We start from the raw sequence: 17,276 nt of genomic DNA, 5'->3' as shown, positions 1-17,276 counted from the left end.
GAGCCAACTCCCTCAAAGAGCACACAACTGGAATAAGAGCTTCTCTAAGAGAAAAGAATGTATGTCCAAAGTGAAATACGTAGAACCAAATTTTCAGCAGATGTTGGTTGGTTTAGCTGCATCAACTTCAGTTAAAGCAGCAGAATATCTACCACATGTATGGGAACGAGATGGAGATTCCAGTATAAATTACCTGGCTGAAAAGGATGAAACGCATAGCCAAATTCCAATGTTGCAATACTTTGTAACTGCTTGAGGTAAGGTTATCAATATAGCTAGGTAGAGTCATTATGACCTGGGAACTACAATTAGCTGAAAAGAAACTTGCTTAGCCAGTTCTGGAGCTCTGCAGCTGTCTAAGTTCAAAGCAAGAGAATTTGGCTTCAAAATCAAAACACATTGGGATTCAAGTGATGAGAGAAATTCAAAGCAGAAGGACAGTTTCACTGTGGCATTTCCAGAAGGAAGTATACTTGCACCAGTGCAGAAAGAGAATTGTTTTTCTTCATCATTACAAATAACTAGAAACAACTGGTTGGGATAATTTAAAATTAAATCAACTGTTTGGAATAATTTTGGGGGCTGGACCCGATGATCTCACGTGGTCCCTTCCGGCTTTAACATCTAGTAGCTATAAAATCCAAAGGCATAAAGGAAATTAGAGAAAACTGTACCAAAGGTAAAGAATGAATGTGAGGATCTTTTTTGAATTAAAAGTTTGGGCAAAGAGTAGACATAAGGTTATGGAACCATGTTGGGACAAAACCATGGCTTGTCTAAATTGGCATAGTTCCACTGAGCTTGATAGTGTTATGTAAGGGGTGGGCAAAATGCGGCCCACCAGGCCATTCTGTCTGGCCTGTGGGGCCTCTAAAAATTTTAGAAAATTAATATTTATCTGCCCCTGGCTGAGTGTCATATGGCCTTTGATGGCTTGCCAAAACTCAGTAAGCAGTCCTCCGCCCGAAATAATTGCCCACCTTTGTGCTATGTTGACTGACCGGTGATGAACTGGCTCATTACCTCTATTATTTTAGAACTGAAGCTCAAAGGGAGGTTCTGCTATAGGTTTCCAAGAATCACCCACTTTCCTGCTCTAGTTCTGCATATGCCCTGCACATGCCAATCCTAGGTTTGAGGGGGTGAATCTGCTCCAATCGAATCCCCTGTCACTACCCTGGAAACTCTGTTTCCAGTGTTCATGAGAGCATCAGTGGGTGGAGTCCATAGTGCAGTTTCACCGCCTCATTTCCAAGATTGGCATATTCAGAGCAGTTGTGGCTGGGCAGGACATGTCTGAAAGTGGCACTCCTAGGAATGCTGCAGAGATAGTATAAACATACCTTAAGAGACAAGCCAGCAGTCTGTACCTCTTTAATTTACATCAGTGTTAAATTATTATTATTGTTGTTGTTATTACAGAGCTAATGAGTCTCAGACAGATATGGACAGATGGGGAAGCAAAAGGAAAAAACAGTTGGCATAATAGGTCAGCCCAGTTGGGAATTTCCAGCATCTTTTTTGTTTTTCCCCAAAAAAGTGTGGTATGCCAAAGCATGTTCTACATGTATTGTATTGTAATTCCATTTCCTTGACTTTTTTTTCCTAATTGGTATTTTGTTTTAGGCTAGATCAGCTCACTGTTACCCTGTGTTCACTTGAGTGGTTCATGGGAATTGTAGTAGAATGTCCCACACCCCCATTCTTCTCCCATATTCCTCAGATGGGTTTCATCTCTTATGATGCACCATGGTCTACCTCTGGACGAACCCACTCAGTACATGACAGAGCTTCAAAACTCCAGTGAACAATGGAAAGTTTATGGGCCAATCTTCTTGACCAGAATAAGGAAGTCTAAATTAAACTTTGGATCCGTGTGGTTAGTATCAATTTTAATCTAATACAGTGCATCATTACAATGAATACTGATGAAAATGGGAGAAACAATAGCCCTAATGCAAGATAATACTTTGCTCTTTAGATCACAAAGCTCTTTACAAAGAGAGGAGGAGACAGAGGTAGGAAGTGACTTCAATGGTCACACAATAGAGCTGGGAACAGAACCACTCATTTACAGTTTTCAGTTTGGTGCCCTGCCTACTGGGCCACGCTGCCTTGATAGAGTTGACTAATTCATCTACTTATGAAAGATTTCAGTGGGGGCAGGTTTGCTTATGAAGAGTTTAGAACACCTTTATGGCTGTTGCTGAGCAGAAACATGCCAACCATGCCAGTTTTGTAATGGGGAGCATTACTTCTGCCCAAACAGCTTTATTTCCCTTTGTTTATTTTCAAGCATACTTTTCTTAGCACTTTTGATTTTAGTCCATTTGGTCAGCTGCTAAGGGCTTATCCATCCCTGGAGATTCACATTGGTTGTCTTAGGCAGGCCCCAGAATCCCACAATGGTGGAAGAAAAAATATGGACAACGTGGAATATTAATGGAAAGAAACTGTGTAATGGACCATATGTGGGTTGTGTCCCTGAGCTACTTAGCTTGTACTTTATCACCTCCCAACTATTTGATTTTGGCTTGGACCTCTCCCAGTGCATTATCATAAAAGTCTTTGTTTTCTAACAAAGACTGTGACATACATTGCTCTCCTTTCAACTTCTAACACCTCTGTTTTGAATCAGGGCATATTTTATTGTAAAAATATTTGCTTATGCAACTCTTCATAAGCCAAGAATTCTTTAGCAACTTAAGAGAGTATTTATGCTAACAAGAAAGGGTTGCTTCTCATAAGTGCTTTTGCTTGTTGCTATATATCTTAGTGAACAACTTAGTGTCTGATAAGCAGCTCTATTCTAGGAAAAATTGAGCCACAAGGTAAGCTTGGAGACAACAGAGTGGAAAACATTGTCTGTTATGAGGTGGAAAAAGAAATCACTTCAGGACAGCTTCAGGAGTAGATTTCTTTGTTGAATTGTACTTGATGAATGATAGAAGTTTACAGAAAATGTCTCCTGTGCTTTTTGGGTGGTGATAGCTGGCTTATGGTTCATGACAAACAGTGCCAAAGTAGGTACTCACACAGCTAGAATTTCTGGCAGCCAGATACCACCTGGATGAAACAAGAACCAGCATCTCCTCTGTCATACTTGGCACTTCATTTAAGAGAGCAGTTAGTTCCTGCTCAGTGATCTAGCAGGGATAAAAAAGGACTTTTTTTTTCTTTACATTTTACTGGGAATAGGGGGTTGATTTTTCCTTCTCTCATTTATATGTGCATATATATGTTCCCTTTCCTTCTTTAACCCTTTTCAGCTCCTGGCCAGGAAGAAACTGCCCACAAACCATCCCAAAACAAGCCAACAGGATCAGAGCAAGCTAAACTACTGAACTTGAAAGCTGTGGGGTTGCTTTCCTTGTGGTGCTGGATGCCTGTTGCCAGATGGTGCCGTGTAAAGGTATAAATAGCAAATCTCATGACGGTCCCTGCCCCTTACGTGAACTGAAATGGAGCTTAACTTTGGTCAGTAAGTACAGTTTTTTCTTCTTTCATATAAAACTGCCAACAAATGTCACCTTGAGGTAAGACTGCTTTAGCCTCTGCTACCTGTGATTAGAACAATATGGTTGATCTGTGGATATCTCAGAACAGCAGACTCCCAACGCCTGAAGAAGGGTGCTTGTGCCCAAAAGCTTGCGAAGAACTTTTTCCACTGCTCAGGTGGTCTAATAAAAGATATCACATCTACCCAAAGATGCATGGCTGACCCTGGGTATTTAAAGTTCATGAGTTATGAGTTACAGAAATCATGAGATTGGCTTAAACAGTAGAGATTTTAAAGCTAGTAAATGCCTTTGTCCCCTTGTTTCTGAGACTGTTAGAATATTCTGCGGTCATATTATCAAGCATTTATCCATCACAATGGGGGCAGAAACTTATTTAAAAATAAATCATAAGAGTCTCATGTAACCACATAACTCTGGGAACTGGAGATTAAGGAAAATGCCAGATATCAAGTGAGGTGTCAATAAGACAAGTGCTGTTGAAAGAAGGAAGGAATAAAAAAATCTTCAGTCAGGTTCTCCTTCCATATTTTTCCTTGAGACTTCACATCTGGAGCCTATAAGAGGCTGAAATAACAAACCCTGCCCTAAACAGCTTAACAGCTTTCTTCTGCATCTTTCTACATTCTGGGCAACTTGATCCATTATTATTCTATTACTACTGTGGCTGTCCCAGTTCCTTTTAATGTGAGTGACATTCAGCCCAGCACAAGGCCTATGGACCTTTAAAATCTCACTTAGACCAATTATGACTAGAACTACCCCTGGGCAGATCCTGGTACAAAATGAAGGAATCATGAGTTTGCTTACGTTCTGGTCTGCCAATGACGCAGGCAAACCAATGAATAGAAGATATTAGGAATGTTTCCTCCTGTAGTCTGTTGGCTTTGGACTAATCACACCTCACGTATTATTCTTATGAGCCACAGCAATTCTCAGCTATCCAGAGTCCCCATCTAAGAAGGAATGCAGCAGTGGTTTAATTTCTTTTGAGTGCAGTTCAGCCTCTAACACACAGTACTTGGTATTTATTACAAGGATTTCTTCCCTAAGGAAAATTCAGGTGTTAAAACCCTTGGATTATGGGTGTGCCCTAGCAGTACGTTGAAATGAGTATTGGGATGAAATTGTTGGCAAGTTATTTTTTTGGGAAACAAACAGCCTTTACTTAGTTGCCTAAAGTAGTTCAAGAACTGCTGTTTTTAACGTCAAGGTTTGATCTGCCTAGCAACGTAGAAGCATATGTTAGTCTTGAATTGTGCAGTGGTGAATGTATCTCATGACTTATTCATCTGAGAGCATGTTACACGGATCCTGCCTCTTTGTTTCTACAGCAATTTGCAAATTAGAAAACTATATACCAATAATACTAATGTATTAGCACCATTTACTTGTTTTCATATGAATGGAGAAGGAAGAAATGCAAAATCTTCCTGGAATCCACTGAGGATGGAGAGAGAGCAGTCCTCCTCTCATTGCTCTGCTTATGTAACAACTGTCTTGTGATGTCCCTTTGTCATTCAAGCACAAACAAAGTATCTGCTACCAGTAGAAATTGAACTTCATGGAAAACCAGCTGTTTGTGACATTGGTCAAAGGCAGACAATTGGAGATCAACAACCTCCCTTGACCCTCCTCCTCTTATAGAAGAATGCCATTACAAACAAAACATGCACTTAAAGACATCTAGGACCATGGTTCTCCATCTATGGCCTTTGTACCAGACCTGGTCCATGGAGCCATGTCATCTAGCCTTTGGCGCTCCCCATGGGGCCAGAAATTTGGCAGTGGGAGAGCAGAGGCAGCATTAATTGCCATGGGAAAGCCCAAAGCGATGGGAATTCACACTGTCACTGCTCCCCCACTACCAAATTTCTGGACCCATGAGGAGCCCCACAGGCTGAATGACATGGTCCCATGCACCAGATCTCTCTGGTACACAGGGTTGGACCAGACTGTGGGGTTGTTCCATTGCTGAATCCAGCTCACAGGGGTGATGCACTGGATCACACCTGCAGGCAGACCCTGCATACCAACCCCATGCTGTATCAAGCCTATGGACCAACTGTGTGCAGGATCTAGCCCGCGGACTGGCTCTATGCCATTCATTGGGCCTGCAGGGCCAAACAGGTTGAGCAGCACTGATCTAGGAGAAGACACAGGTACTTGCATTTGGGTAAACTTCCTGAAGGTGGTGAAGTAGCACTCATCTAATGTATGGGCTCACTTTGTATAGGGTTCCTTACTTATAGGGGGAGATTGCAAAAGGAAATGTTTTAGATGGAGACAGTAGGGACCGGCGGCCAGGGCAATGGACTAGTGGTCAGAAAACCAGGATTCCGTTCCTGCTTTGCTACTCACCTGCCGGATAGCCTTGACCAGGCCACTTCACCCTTCTTTCTTGCATTTCACCCGTTATCCCTCTTTTCTATATAGACTGTAAGATAGGGTTCTTTTGTTTTTTAATTGTAAGAAGGATGCTTGTACTATGTACAGTGCCTTGCAAAGTGAGGCCTTGTTCTTAATCTGAGTTCCTGGATTCTGCTGTAGTTGGAACATAACAGCAGCAGCCATGTTAATGCTGTATTTGTCTTATAAAAGATCCTTCTCAGACAGCATCTTGCTGGTCATGAGCTTTTTCCTTTGGCTGACCCTAGTGCCAGCTATGGCTTTTTTCTCAATGGGCACACAGGAAATTACCATCTTTTAAACTGCATTCACTTTAAATCTTTCTTTTTTGTAGAGAGTTTTGCTTAATGCATATTGTCCAGTTCTGTAAAGATTGCAAGTAGGAACATTCAAAGTTTGCCAAGAACAAAAGAGGCAAGGAAAGACATGGTTAACTTCAAATTTCTCAGCAAAGCATATTTCAATCAAGAATACATACATAATTCATAAAGAAAAAGTGAATATGTTGTAAGAACTATAGTACAGCTCTTCTTGTCTGTGAAACAAGTCTTCTATCTATGTTTATCTTGGTTACTTCTGTGGTCTCCATCACCATGGTACCCAAGCATCTCTCAATCCCTTTGTCACACAACACTTATTAAGGCATGGATGTTGTGTAATCTCCATTTTAGAGGGGCACCTTGGGGCATAATGGTAAAACAAGTAACCCATGGTCTTGCAAGTAATCTGCAGCAGAGCAGGGGGCTGAACTGAAGTCTTCTAAGTCTCATGGATAGCACTCAAACCACAGAAATTCCCTTCCCATTTGAGTATCCTAGTCAACTTATCCTATTGCTCAAGGCTCATGGAAAGTATCAGAGAGGTGTAAGGGAGTTGGGCATGAATAAGGGAGTCTCAAAATTACAAGTCAAAGGTAGGGGCCCAGTTGATGGGAACTGGGCACCTTGCTCCAACTTATGGCTTTGACCAGTGGTGCCCAACCTTTCAGCCCCATGGCCCAGATAAGTGGTGTGGGGTCAGTCTGCAGGCTGGATCCCAACCTGGTGCAAGAGGTCAGGCTGGTGCATAGCCCTATGTCCACACCCTAGATCAGGCTCCAGCTCTGGCCTCAGCCCCATGCAACAGATCAAGCCCTGTGCCAAACTGTGACCATGGTCCTGGCCCTAAAGACACAGCTATGACATCCATAGGGGTCTACCCAACTTAAGGTGGCCAGTGGATTTCACAGGGAGATCACAGGGCCAGGTACTATTTTTGTGGGCTGATCTTGGCAGCCTCCTGCTTCCCTGCCTGTGGCTGAGGGGCCCTAGTGGTCCTGCTCCTTGCTGCTGACTGGCTACAAGGGCTGTCCATAGTCATCTGGCCTCAGGGTTGCAAATTTGGTGATGGGAGACCAGTGGGAATTTAAATGCTTAGGAGCTCAATTAAAATGCCACTGCTTCTCCATTGCCAAATTGCTCTCCCTGTGGGTAGCTTGGTAAGCCAAATCTGGTCCACAGGTTTGAGCACCCCTCCGTTTAACTGTCTCTCATAGCTCAGTGAGACTTCCACACCCAATGCTCTTGGGACCTTCTGAAAATTCCAACTGATGACAATACTAATTTATTCTGGGCTAAGCTTGTTGCAGTTTTCTTCCTCTTTGGACAGAAATACTGGAGTTCAGTCTCCCAAACAAAGCAGTCTTTATCTCTTGCTATCTAATTTACAATGTTTGTGGTTTAGCTAAATTACTGATTCTTAGGATCCCAATGGGGAGTCTAGCAGGATCTTAATCTAATGTATTAACAATATTTTCATAGAATTCTGACATGAAGTTATCTGCCCTCAAATGTGTGTTGAGACTATTCTGATAGCAGTAGCTGTTTTTGTTCTGCTCTGGACAACTGCTAACTCCATTTCTTTGGAAGAATTATCTCAGAATCTACCGACAGCTTTTAAAAAAACCTCTGGGTTTCTTAGGAATGAAGAATTCTCAATTTCTTTTCCCTTTAACACCTTGTCACTCTAGGATAGTCTTTCTCACTATAAGAGAAGCACTGGAACAAATGCACTGGGTACTTGTAGAATCTCCTTCTTTGAAAATGAAACCAAATCTGTAGGGCATCATATTAAATCCTGTCTTAGAGCAAGAGGGATGAATTAAATTCTTTGCTTTTTTTTTGTTTTTTTTAAGGAAGTATCTCTCTTGAAAATTGCCTGGTGGTAGGATAACTCTTATTCCCAAATAGAGTAAGCCACCATGATGAGGATTCTATTCTGTAGAAAACCACCCCCCTGTGTCCTGCAGGGACAGTTCAGTTTGTGTCTTTTGTGTCATGGAAAAAGGAAGATTGAGAGGATGATTGGGGTCTCTTCTCCTGTTATCCAAGTGTTAATACTGCTATGCAGATTTGGAGGTAGTATGATTGAAGGGATGCTGAAGTGGGTGACATCAGGAGACTTGTTCTATTCCTGGCTCTGTCAGTAGTATGCTGTGTGATTAAGAGCATATTGCTTCACATCTCTGTGCCTTTGTTTCCCGTCCCACAGTTAGACCTGTCTGTTTAGCTTACCAGCTACTCGGGGCAGCGACTGTCTTGCTGTTGCTGCACATCGTATTGGTATTCCTGTCTTAGCGGTAGCATCTAATCTACACAGGTTCTTATACATATCAAAGCACTCCTTTAATATAAACAATAATTAGTAATTTACCCATCTTTATTTCATATCTGTTATTTCTGATTTATCTTTCCCATATAGTATAGTACACTTTTGGAATACAAATAGATTTAGGCTGTGTACATACACCCAAATGATCTGGGAGACTTCTGGATTTGTTTTCCTGCTAAGAAAAGTTACCTGGAAATCCCTGAACAGACATCTGAATGCTGAGACCTTGAAGAGCAGAGAGCTTGCCATTCTGAAATTACAGGCCAGTTAGTCTTACCTCAATCCCAGGTAAGCTCTTTGAAAAAATTATCCTGGCACACATCCAGGAGGGCCTCGCGGGGGAATGCATGCTCAGGGGCAACCAACATGGGTTCATCAGTGGCAGGTCTTGTCAGACCAACCTGGTGGCCTTTTACGATCAGGTCACCAAATCATTAGACGTAGGGGTTGCTGTGGATGTAGTCTTTCTGGACTTCTGGAAGGCTTTCGACACTGTCTCTCACCCTGTCCTCATCAAAAAGCTGGGAGACTGTGGTGTCGATGCCCACACGGTCAAATGGGTCGCCAACTGGTTGGAGGGCCGCACCCAGAGGGTGGTAGTGGATGGGTTCTTCTCGACCTGGAAGGACGTGGGCAGTGGGGTTCCGCAGGGCTCGGTCCTCGGGCCCGCACTGTTCAACATCTTTATCAGTGACTTGGATGAGGGGGTAGAAAGCACCCTGTTCAAGTTTGCTGATGACACTAAGATGTGGGGGGATGTGGGTGCACTAGAAGGGTGCAATAGGCTACAAGCTGACCTTGACAGGTTGCAACGGTGGGCGGATGAGAATAGGATGGGGTTTAACACTGATAAGTGCAAGGTGTTGCACATGGGGAGGAAGAACCGGCACCACACTTACAGGTTGGGGAACTCCCCTCTTGCCAGCACGGAGACGGAAAAGGATCTTGGAGTCGTCATTGACTCCACGATGAACATGGGCCGGCAGTGTGGGGAGGCAGTCAAGAAGGCCAACCGTACCCTGTCATGCATCCACAGATGCATCTCGAGCAGGTCCAGGGAGGTGATCCTCCCCCTCTATGCGGCACTGGTCAGGCCGCAGCTGGAGTACTGCGTCCAGTTCTGGGCGCCACACTTCAAGAGGGACGTGGACGATATGGAAAGAGTTCAGAGGAGGGCCACTCGTATGATCAGGGGTCAGCAGGGCAGGCCTTATGAGGAGAGGCTACGGGACCTGAACCTGTTTAGCCTCCACAAGAGAAGGTTAAGGGGGGACCTTGTGGCCTGCTACAAACTGGTCAGGGGGGCTCAGCAGGTATTGGGGGAGTCCCTGTTCCCCCGTGCGCTGCCAGGAGTGACCAGGAATAACGGTCACAAGCTGGCGGAGGGTAAGTTTAGATTAGATATTAGGAGGCGCTACTTCACAGTCAGGGTGGCTAGGGCCTGGAACCGGCTTCCAGGGGAAGTGGTGCAGGCTCCTAGCCTGGGGATTTTTAAAAGGAAGTTAGATGAGCACCTTGCCGGGGTCATCTGACCCCGGTGCTCTTTCCTGCCAAGGCAGGGGGTCGGACTAGATGATCTACCTAGGTCCCTTCCGACTCTAGCTACTATGAAACTATGAAACTATGATGCTGTATGGCCAGGGGGCCTCTGTGCACACACCTTAGCATACTCTGCAGGCTTCCTCAGTCTGCCTAGAGACAGATGGCAGCAGTAAATAAGTCACCCCATAAACAAGACAACCTGACTGGCTCAGGATTAACCCATGTCTCCCTAAAGCACAAAGTGGGGGCTGTAAAAGGGATGTCTTCTGCTCTGCTCAGCTCGAGCAGTAGAGTCCAGCCTGAGTGACACCCTGTTTTGGTGGAGGGAGAGGAAGCAAAGCATCCTGCAACTTCTCTCATAAGGAAATATGTACAGACATTAGCTCGCCCAGGAGAAACTCTCCTAGGAGTAATTTAACCCTGGTTGTTACCAGGTTATTTTAATCTTGGAATGACCATTTTTGCTCTGGAAGAAAAATCCTGAACTTTTATACACTCATAGTTTCTACTAGGAGAATAGCAACTCTCCTAAGAGAATCTGTATGTCTATACATGGCCTTAATAGAAATATTCACGTGCTTTTCTTTACAAGATGTTGAGCTTAAAATTACACTTCTCTGAATCTTCCCCCCTACTATTATTATAGATAAACCTTGTAGTCCCTAACAACAGAATATCATACTTCATCTTTTTCAATTGATTTACTTGGTGTATTTGACAATGCTTTGTCTAGAGAAAGTTTCATTGTCTCCTCTGTTCATTTCCCCTTGGTTTTAGACAATGACAGAAGATGTTTTATTTTTTAAACATAAAAACTTGTATGAAGCATTTTTTATCTGCTGTACTGATAACAGAACATGAATTGAAAAATGCAGTTTTATTGACACTGAAACATTTTGGAAGGCTATATTAAATCTGATGATGTTTTTATATAAAAAATGTAAAGCAAATTGTTTAGATGTTTATGTAATATAAATTAATATTATATATGTAGTGTTTTTGAGATATATACTATATGTAATAGTTCAATGCAAGTATAAACACATCAAAATGGCATAATTCAAACAAAACTATTTGATGAAGAACTAACATATTTAAGAATTCTTATTTTTTAGGAAGCTTGACATTTTTGGCTTTTTTTTTCTAACTCAATATTTTTTTGGAAATGTTAGAATTTCTTATTGAATAGCAATTCCAATTCCTGGCTAGCTTCAGATTTCTGTTTAATAATGTAATTTATTTTGCTATTTTTTCTTGCAGAGGCTCTTTTCACATTCATAACTGACAAAAGCTTTGCAATAAATTGCTGTCACATAATGGTTATTTATTTTTGGCTTAATTATCACTTTCATTTATTGAGGTAAATTTATATAACATATGATAGTGTCTAATACTCATTGGTTGCTTTTATCCTTGGTGATTATAATTACCACTGGAATAATACCTGCGGGGACTGAGGCATAGACTTGATTAAAAGGCTTGACAGGAGGTCTGTGGCAGCACTGAGAACTGAACTTGTGTCTCCTTGGACTCCATCCAGTTCCCTGTCCATGAGGGCATTTATTTTTTTCAACCAAGCAGGTTGTGCAGTAGAGTAACCAAGTGGAAGAAACTGGGGTAGCAGGCTCAGGCACCAACTTGGAGTGGGAAGTATAAAATAATAGCCACTGTCATTCCCCCGAGTGCTGCCATTGCCTGGGGCACAGAGCTGCCCTGTTACAGTAGTGTAACTAAGCATGGGTGAGTGGGGCACCAGACTCTGAGCACTAATTTGTTGAGAGCATAAAATTTGCAGCTGAAGCAGTGAAGAACTGAAGCCTTATGCATCATCTCTGCCCAGGGAGCAAAACTTCCTAGCTATGCTGCTGCCCTGTTATGTCTCCAGGGTTGTGATCTCTGAGAGGCATCATGAGGCCCTGAAAATATTTTTATGAAGCAAGTGAAATTTTACTCCCTGCTTACCTCAAGCCTTCAGGTTTAAAGCACTCTCAATTAGCCTTGCAAAACACACACATACAAAATGACTGGAAATTATCACTTACCATGTTTTTTATTCTTGCGGTAAATACAAAGAGGGACTTGAAAAATTTTAAATTTTATTTAAAACATTGCGAGTCTGAGAAGACCAAGCCACACAATCCTTCCTACACTTATGATAACAAACAGGATAACTGATACATTTTTCTGTTTCTATTTTAAGAATTCAGTCTTGCCTAAGTACAGGAGCAATATTCAGCTACCTATCCTAAAAGTTTCCCTTGCTAATGTTGGTTTCATATTGCTGATTATTTAAGTTTGCCACCTTCTAAAATCATCTATCCACTAATACCAGTTTGTTGATATAGAAATAAAATCTCCCCTTAGTAGAATATGTATGATGATAATTCACCAGGGTTTAATTATTTTTATTACTTCTATAATTCCACAGAACAGAGCTTTTTTCCCTACGAAGCCAAGAAGAGCCTAGGAATAACAACATTTTTAACCATGTGAAACTTTGGTTAGATTGCATTAGAACCAGAGGATGCTTTAGCACATAGCTACTCGTTCACACATAGCCAGATCACAGAAAGAGACATCGTAACTGTGGACATCCTCACAGTAACTAAGGAACAGCTGGTCGTGCTGATGTGATTACAAAGTTCAGTTACTCCTAGATTGTGGAGTAGCTCACTGCTCAAGAGATCATGCATAAACCAATCAGTGAAGAATCCCCTGGCTTTGTCTACAACTGCAGTCAGTTCTGATATCACAGCTTTACTGGCAGGTGAAGCAAAAGAGATTCTGAGCTGTTCAGGAGGAAATGCATCTTAAAACATGGATAGAAGGAAAAGGAAGAATGGAAATACTAGCTAAATCCGTGTTTCATTCAGTGCAAATGTTCCCTTTTAGACTGGTACAATGTACAAGTCCTTCTATTTCCCTTTCCTTAGCTTGTTGACCTGGCACTAGATTCTGCCCTCTATCAACAAGAAGTGGTTCACCCATTCTTGAGGACAGAAGATTTTCTGCATCCAGTTGGGAATCTTGCCTCTGGCCAAATTCATCATGTTTCAGACTGAAGCAAGACCTACCACAACAGACACTGTATGTAAAGGATGTGGAAAGAGAATGACAATGGCTTCTTTCTCCCTGGAGGTAGCACACCTTTATTTGAAATATGAGATTTGATTTGATTAACCTTGGTGTCTTAATTTCCATCTTTAGAAACCCAGTTCTTGTCCCAGTAACAGCATCGTCATACTAGAGTCCTCTGATAAGCAGGTGAGTTGATATTCTTCCCCTGTTATTCCCCGCCCCCAATATGGTTACCCTCATGGTAGAAGTGGAATGATTTGCAATCTTTTGTTCTTTGTATATTCACAATTTTATTGTAAGATGGAGAAATACTGTTACCTCTGTTTTACCTTTTGAGGAACAGAGACCCACAGTAGCTAAGAGGAAGCGATCCTGGCAGGAAATAACAAGGACTGGCCATTTAGTCCAGTCACAGGCAATCACGTCATGTAACTGCTTCTGTAAACAGATAGAGCTTCATCTTAAAATGAGTTTGGAATAGTGGAGACAGAACGCCTACTGGAAGGCTCTTCTAGAGCCCACTGTTCTGATGGCTAGAATCCTTTTTCTCTTTTCCAATCTAAAGGTATTCAATTCATGGTCATGTTCTACCCTACCTGCTAGGTATTCCACATGAATTCCCTATGTTAATTCTTAGGGCAGGGTTAGTGGAGTAAGGTGTACAGCTTACACAAAGGCACTTTTGCTTTACATGAAAGGTGTTCAATACAGGAGTCACTCAGTGAAATTATAGATCAAACTAGATTATCATAAGGGCCCTGAAAATATATTAAATCAGTTCTTCCTTCCTAGTTAGGAAAAGGGGTCTTGGGTGACATTATGTTGGCTAAAACAACATCAGTTGTGACTGCTGTCCTAGTGGAAACAGCTGTTAAAATGTATTAACCAGTCATGCTGAGCCCTAGGATCCCGTGTTTCCTAGCTGAGGTCAACCTTACATTTTAACAGGTGTTTAACTGTCTGTATGAGGAAGAAAGTCCAAAGAGCTAACATAAGGTCAACCACAACTGTTGCCTAGTTATGCCAAGGCCAGAAGGACTGTTGAAGGCCTGATTTAAGAAAAGCCTCAACAAGTGAGCATGACGAATGCTAGAAGGGAAAGAAAAAGGGCAGGGCTATGATGTTAAGGTGACCTTGTTAGAAGCAATAAGCATCTGCTTCTCTATTCTTTCCAACATACTCTCTTCCCTCCATGTGCACAGTCATTTTATTTGAATACTGGTGTCTGTTTCTATTATTGTTTGACCTTTTACTACCTGTCTCTACAACAGTGGGGGAAGGTGGATCTGGGAAGGAGCACAGGGAGCTGTAAACATCAGGTAGAATTACAAGGAAATGCAAAACAAGAGGTAACAGGTTATCTTTTCATGGACTTGAGCCAGGAGGGTGTGTAAATCCTATTTCCTTATATAATTCCTTGTACAGTTCCTTATAATACACCAGAATCACAACTCTCAAAGATGTATTATTAGGACAGGCAGGAACCTGGGGGTTTATTCTGAAGAAAATGTTGGCAAGAACAAAAATAAGTATCTGTAATTTAAAACTTCCACTGAAACAAGTCTGTTTGTCAGCTAAAATTTGAATGTCAAACTATTTCAATTTGGAGATGCTGACATGGGGCCTCCAGAGACTAACAGTTCAGGTACATTCTACTCCCATTCTTTCCCAGGGGCCAGGTGTCTTTCTCAGACTACATTTTTCATTATGGATCAGGATACCCATCTTAGCAAAGGTGCATTGCATCATAAGACATGTATGTCAGGCTGGCCCATTACCAAGAATAAGGAGAGGAAGCCACAGAACTAGAGCCCCCATGAGGCACCAGAGCAGCACATTCAAATCAGAACTGCTTTGGTGGGTATTGAGTTTTTTTGAAGAAAAACCTATATTTTCCATACAAAGCAGGCATTTTTTTATCTCAAAAGAAATGCCCTTACTGAATGAAAACTCTAATTTTCGTTTGCTAAACAGTTTGGATGTGGTCAGTTTTTCCAGCCAAACCCTATAGGTAACATGGATCCTCATACTGGTTTACTCATTCACCCCAAGCACAAAGACTCCCACTGCTGCTCTTGGAAAGGGGACTATGAGGTATTGCCATTTGGAAATCTCTTATAGGGGGTTGGTCTGTGTTCCCCTATTATAAAACCTGTATGACATTGGACAGACCTGAAGCATCTTGTAGGTCATAATTGGGTGGTGTCTTGGGTGTGTGTGAAGGTCAATGAGTTTAGAGGTGGATTGTGACTGGGAGTGGAGTGAATGAACAGGACCAGTTCTGCCATATATCCATTCTGCTTCTCCGGTCAGCTCCTTGTGTCCTGTATTCCTTTTAATATCAATCTCCTGTTTTTTATTCTGCAACAGGGCAGGTAGCTTATTTTGCCAGTACTGGCCTGGGGCAGAGGAAATGACTCAGAGTACCTTTATATTGAATAGACAGATAAGATGGGTAGAAAAGGGGAAGGCTCTTGTGATCTGGAAGTCTGGAGGGATATTGGTAGGTTGGGAAATATGGAAAAAAAAAAAAAAGGGTGGTGCTAAACACAAACAGCTCTTTGTAATCACTTGATCTCTTAGGGTGCTTACACAAGTTATATTTTTCATGCAGTTGGGCTCCTGAAAGTGCACAACAGCTATGACATACCACACATGCAGTGCTGCAGGGTGCTTTTAAAATGGCCAATTGCGTGAAAAATTAACCCTCATCAAATTAGGTATTAGATTAAGGTGCTGTAAAGCAGAGTGCTTCAGGAAATTTGCATTCTCTTGCAGGTTTAATTTTTCATGGAGAGGCAGGGCTGGGCTGGTGCAGGGGAGGGAGGAGGAAGGGAGCAGCATGGAGCTGCCAGTTGAGTTTTGCCTGGCCTGAGCTGAAAGGAGGGAAGGAGTGGAACAGAGCTCTCTTGCCTAGCAGTCCCTCCTCCCTTAGATAACCCAGCTGGGGTACTGGGGGGACCCTGAAGTGAGGGGACTCTGTTCTACCTTACCCCCGGCCCCCAGCTCCAGCTGGTCCTCTTGAGACTGGCAGCAGTAGCTGCTTTGCCCAGCCTCATAGGCGACTGGTAGGGGGTGCATGGGGGTGAACATGCTCCCCTGATGGGGCCAGTGCCCCTCATAACGACTGACACTGACGCTGTCTGGGGAGGAGGAGATGAAACAGAGCCCGCCCCCCACCCCAATGGGCTTGGTCCAGCTCCTTGCAATACCTCGGCTGGGGTAGCTGTGGAGAAGCATGCAAGGCAAGGGGGCTCCATTCCACTTCCTTCTAGCTTAGGACCGGCAAAGCCCAGCTGGCGGCTCCATGCTGTTCTCTTCTTCCTCCCTCCCCCACTGAAAGCCCCAGAGCTGGGTATGGGGCAGGGCTGGGGAGAGGGGCAGTTCAGCAGCCTCCCCATATATAGACCAGGGCCAGTACGGGCAGGCTTGATTCTCACCCTTGCACCCCAAGGTGAATGTCTGTTGGGTTGCAGGGAAGGGAGGAGGGGGTTCTAACTCAATGTGCTTCACATAAAGTGCCATGAGTTAGACTGGGGCCCCGAATGTCTGTAAGGCACCGTTAGGTGTCCTGGGACAACAGTTTTTGCTATCTAATACATGTCATGTGAGAAAAGTACTCCCTTGGAGCAGCTTTGAATTTGCTCATAGTTTCATAGTAGCTATGGTCAGGAGGGACCTGAACAGATCTTGTAGCCTGACCCCCTGCCACAAGCAGGAATGAATGCTGGGTTCACAAGATCCCAGACAGGTGATCATCCAACCTCCTCCTGAATTTGCCCAAGGTAGGGGTGAGGATCACTTCCCAGGGAAGTTGGTTTCAGATTTTGGCCACCCTAACTGTAAAATATTACCTTCTGATCTCTAGCCTAAACCTATTCTCCATCAGCTTATTACCATTGTTCCTTGTCACCCCAGGTGGTGTTGGGGAGAAAAGGGCTCTACCTATTTGCTGTTGATCTCCCCTGATGAGTTTGTAGGCAGCCACCAGTCCCCTTTTCAGTTTCATTGAACATCCCTTTGTTCAAGGGCAGAGAAAAAATAAAGAAATGGGATGCAATTCAATAATACATTGAGTAT

General features: G+C 43.0%; 1 long non-coding RNA gene across 1 annotated transcript; it reads left to right on the top strand.

Moving 5' to 3' along the window:
* The first annotated feature begins 2,696 nt into the window (after window positions 1-2,696).
* On the top strand, window positions 2,697-14,211 carry LOC149867197 (uncharacterized). The gene is made up of 4 exons (XR_016441614.1): window positions 2,697-2,831; window positions 3,270-3,412; window positions 8,667-8,864; window positions 12,547-14,211. It is a non-coding gene; the product is annotated as an uncharacterized LOC149867197 (long non-coding RNA).
* Window positions 14,212-17,276: the final 3,065 nt, after the last annotated feature.

This window comes from Crocodylus siamensis, chromosome 4 (assembly GCF_052110815.1).
Source record: "Crocodylus siamensis isolate JL-2025a chromosome 4, ASM5211081v1, whole genome shotgun sequence".
Classification (NCBI taxonomy): Eukaryota; Metazoa; Chordata; order Crocodylia; family Crocodylidae; genus Crocodylus; species Crocodylus siamensis.
The sequence above is the reverse complement of the archived record's forward strand: the minus strand, read 5'-3'. Positions and strand labels throughout refer to the sequence as shown.